Source organism: Bison bison, unplaced genomic scaffold (genome assembly GCF_000754665.1).
Source record: "Bison bison bison isolate TAMUID 2011002044 unplaced genomic scaffold, Bison_UMD1.0 scf7180017864180, whole genome shotgun sequence".
NCBI lineage: Eukaryota > Metazoa > Chordata > Mammalia > Artiodactyla > Bovidae > Bison > Bison bison.
The window spans coordinates 6631027-6636100 of NW_011494752.1; positions in this window are offsets into that span (position 1 = coordinate 6631027).

Sequence of the window (5074 nt, forward strand, 5' to 3'; positions counted from 1 at the left end):
GCATGTGTTCTGCTTTAGAAAATTCTGCAAGTAGTTCTCCAGAGTGGTTTTGCCATCAACTCCATTCTGATCATGTTGAGTCTGAGTGTTTTCGAGACATCTAGGAGGAGCTGTCTAACCGGCAGTTGGCTACATGGATTGGAACCATTAGTAAAGAAGCTGGGATTGGAGACACAGATTAGGGGTTTGGGGCATCTTGTGGTAAGTGAAGTCTGATGGCATGGGTCTGATGGTCTAGGACAGGGCGGTGGGGAGAGAACAGAGGGCCAAGGGTCTCAGGGCAGCACCTGTGAGAGAGTGCACAGAGAGTGTGAGGCAATGCAGAGGGAGGTGGCCCCGAGTTTGAGGGGGGCCAGAAGAGTGTTTCAAGGAGGCTGGAGTGGTCAGCAAGGTCAAGCCCTACTGTGAACAGCCAGAATGAGGACTGAAATGTACCCACAGGATGATATCTCAAAGAGGCATTCGATGATATCAGAAGAGTGGGTTCAAGGGAAGGGAAATGTATGGCCAGCTGAAGGGTTAGTGGGAAGGAGGATGTGCAGAGACCAAGTGAAGTTTGACTCTGAAAAGAGGAGGAGTGGAGAAGGTGGTTGCTGGAGGGCACTTGGGACATGGGGAGGGGTGTCTGTATGTTTTAAGTGAGAAGAAGGCTGTTGAGATGTCAATTTCAGCCGTCAGCAGGGAGAATTTAATCAAGAGTGTCATCCATCAATCGATGGGAAGGGAAGAATCTGGAAGCCTGCCCAAGGGGTTACGTTAGAGCAGGTTCTCTTCTCCATTGAGTCAAGGGAAAGATGCTCCTCCAAGAGCTGACTTTCACTGAGACTCAGTGCCAGGCACTGTTCAAAATGTTCTACTTATATGTTCTACAGGTTCTTTCACTCTGCCCACCGTCCTATGAGCTGAGCACTCTCATTTCTACCTTTTCAAAAACGGGGAAACCGACACACAGAAGTTAAGTACAATTTGAGACCAGGCAGTCTGTGGTCTGTGGGTCAGGCGGGCCCACTCTCAAGTTTGGGGTCAGAAGGTAATTTGATAGCATTGGGTACTGGACACATGGCTGCTTGCTATGCCATTCTCTGTACGTTTCTGGATGCTTGCAACACTTCAGAGTAAATAGAATGATTCAAGACATTTGGGGGTGGGGCTTCCCCGGTGGCTCAGTGGTAAAGATTCTGCCTGCCAATGCAGGAGACGCAGGACATGTGGGTTCGATCCCTGGGTTTGGAAGAGCCCCTAGAGGAAGAAATGGAAACCTGCTCCAGTATGCTTGCTGGGAAAATCCCATGGACAGAGAAGCCCAAGGGCTACAGTCCATGGGGTCGAAAGGAGTTGGACATGACTGAGTGACTGAGCATGCAAGCATGCATGTATGAGTGTATATGCGAAGCAGGTGTGAAGTTAGCTGAGAAGGGAGATGGTGGGTGGTCCCAGAGGCTTAAGGATAGTGGAGAAAGATAAGAAAGTCCCAAACAGCAGCTGCCATGGGGACCAGGAGTAGGACTGACCAGGAGACATGGAAGAATATCCAGGGGTCCAGAGCTCTCCTACTTGTGGAGGTCATGGGGTTTCGTGATTCTGGGAGGCATGGTAGGAGTCCCAAGTGGTGGGCTGCTCTCCAGCTGGGTTCAGTGCCAGCTGTGGGCAGATGGTAGAGTTGACCAGGGTGGACTTTGCTTGACAGACAAAGGAGGAGCAGACATTAGCAAGGGTTACCCAAGTAGTTTCCAGGGCAAAAAATGATGTGCAGAGTAGAGTGACTGGCAGAAAGTGGAGGAGAGTCCAGGCTGGGGTCCCCAGGAGGTTAGAGGAAGGAAGGAGATCACGGAGGGGACACTTTTGTGGTTGGAGTTTATTCATACTGGCAGGGGAGTGGGGTGGGGAGAAAACCCTGAATGAAGCCAGGGGCTGGGGCGGGCAGGAGGGCAAATATAAGAATTATATTAAACTTCTCAGAAACCATGCAAGCAAGATCAGAGTGGAGTGAAATCTTTTTTAGAATAAGGAAAGAAAAAGTAACAACACATAGAATTTTTTCTTTAATTAAGTGGAGTTGACTTAAAATGTTAGTTGCACAGCAAAGTGATTCAGATATACATTTTTCCAGATTATTTTCCGCTATAGATTATTAGTTCCCTGTGCTGTACAGCAAACCCTTGTTGCTTATCTATTTTATGGATAGCCGTTTGTATCTGTTAATTTCACACTCCTAACTTATCTCTTTCCCCCTCCTTTTCCCCTTTGTTAATCATCAGTCTGTTTTCTTCTTTTTTTTTTTTTTTTCATCAGTCTGTTTTCCATGCCACATACAACAAAGATCCAGCACAACCAAAAATAAGTAAATAAATAATATTTTGAAAAGGACTTTCTCAGACAAACAAAAGTTAATGGAATTTGTTGCCAATAGACTTGTCTCTGGGAAAAAATGTTACAAGTTCTTCAGAGAGAAGGAAAATGATAGATATAAAAAACTCAGTTCTATATATAGAAAGGAGGACCATTAGAGAAAGAATAAGTGAAAGTGAAAATCACTCAGTCGTGTCCAACTCTGTGCGACTCCATGGACTGTAGCCCGCCAGGCTCCTCTGTCTATTCCAAGTAAGAATACTGCAGTGGGTAGCCCCTCCCTTCTCCAGGGGATTTTCTCAACCCTGGGATTGAACCCAAGTCTCCTGCATTAAAGGTGGATTCTTTACCATCTGAGCCACCAGGGAAGCCCAGAGAAAGAATGCTATGCTATGCTAAGTCACTTCAGTCATGTCCGACTCTGTGCGACCCCATAGACGGCAGCCCACCAGGCTCCCCCGTCCCTGGGATTCTCCAGGCAAGAACACTGGAGTGGGCTGCCATTTCCTTCTCCAATGCATGAAAGTGAAAAGTGAAAGAGAAGTCGCTCAGTCATGTCCAACTCTTATCGACCCCATGGATTGCAGCCTAATAGGCTCCTCTATCCATGGGATTTTCTAAGCAAGAGTACTGGAGTGGGGTGCCATTGCCTTCACCGAGAGAAAGAATAAATGAAGGTAAAATAAATATTTTATTTTTATTATTTTTAATTGATTGAATAGAAAACTGTTTACATAATAGCAACTGTGGCTCAGCTGGTAAAGAATCCACCCGCAATGCGGGAGACCTGGGTGCGTTCCCTGGGTTGGGAAGATCCCCTGGAGAAGGGAAAGGCTACCCACTCCAGTATTCTGGCCTGGAGAATTCCATGGATTGTATAGTCCACGGGGTCGCAAAGAGTCGGACACAACTGAGCGACTTTCACTTCACTTCACTGGCTAATTACAGATTATGGATAAATGAAATGAATCACAACAAAGTTATAAGAGACGAGAGGGAGGAATAGGGCACATTCTGTGATGAGGTACCTGTACTAGCTGTGAAGAAAGATAGTGTTATTTGGAAATGGACTCAGATCACTTAAAATATACATTACAAACCCTAGGGCAACCACTGAAAACATATTTAAAAGAAATATAATTGGTATGCTAAGAGAGAAGAGAAAATGGTATCCTATAAAATGTTCCATTAAAGCCAGAGGAAGTAGAGAAAAGGGGGACAGATTAAAAAAAGAAAGAAACAGAACAAGTGCAATAAATATCAAATATGGCAGGTATTAGCAGATATTAATCCAACTATCGGAGAAGGCGATGGCACCCCGCTCCAGTACTCTTGCCTGGAAAATCCCAAGGACGAGGGAGCCTGGTGGGCTGCCGTCTATGGGGTCCCACAGAGTCGGACATGACTGAAGCGACTTAGCAGCAGCAGCAGCAGCAGTCCAACTATATCAATAATCATTTAAATATGAGATGGTACAAATACATCAATAAAGAGTAACTGATGAGTGAATTAAAAAAAAAAACACCCAACTATATGTTGTTTATTTAAAAAAAGACTTTATTTTTTAAATGTATTATTATTATTATTTTTGCTTTACAATATTATATCGGCTCTGCCATACATCAACTTGTATCCGCCACGGGTGTACATGTGTTCCCCATCCTGAACCCCCCTCCCACCTCCCTCCCCATACCATCCCTCTGGGTCATCCCAGTGCACCAGCCCCAAGCTTCCTGTATCCTGCATCGAACCTGGACTGGCGATTTGTTTCTTATATGATATTATATATGTTTTAATGCCATTCTCCCAAATCATCACCCCCCGCCACAGAGTCCAAAAGACCGTTCTATACAACTGTGTCTCTTTTGCTGTCTCGCATACAGGGTTGTCGTTACCATCTTTCTAAATTCCATATGTATGCATTAGTATACTGTATTGGTGTTTTTCTTTCTGGCTTACTTCACTCTGTATAATAGGCTCCAGTTTCATCCACCTCATTAGAACTGATTCAAATGTGTTCTTTTTAATGGCTGAGTAATACTCCATTGTGTATATGTACCACAGCTTTCTTATCCATTCATCTGCTGATGGACGTCTAGGTTGCTTCCATGTCCTGGCTACTATAAACAGTGCTGCGATGAACATTGGGGTACACGTGTCTCTTTCCCTTCTGGTTTCCTCAGTGTGTATGCCCAGCAGTGGGATTGCTGGGTCATAAGGCAGTTCTATTTCCAGTTTTTTAAGGAATCTCCACGCTGTTCTCCATAGTGGCTGTACTAGTTTGCATTCCAACCAACGGTGTAAGAGGGTTCCCTTTTCTCCACACCCTCTCCAGCATTTATTGCTTGTAGACTTTTGGATCGCAGCCATTCTGACTGGCGTGAAATGGTACCTCATAGTGGTTTTGATTTGCATTTCTCTGATAATGAGTGATGTTGAGCATCTTTTCATGTGTTTGTTAGCCATCTGTATGTTTTCTTTGGAGAAATGTCTATTTAGTTCTTTGGTCCATTTTTTGATTGGGTCGTTTATTTTTCTGAAATTGAGCTGCAGGAGTTGCTTGTATATTTTTGAGATTAGTTGTTTGTCAGTTGCTTCATTTGCTATTATTTTCTCCCATTCTGATGGCTGTCTTTTCACCTTGCTTATAGTTTCTTTTGTTGTGCAGAAGCTTTTAATTTTAATTAGATCCCATTTGTTTATTTTTGCTTTTATTTCCAATATT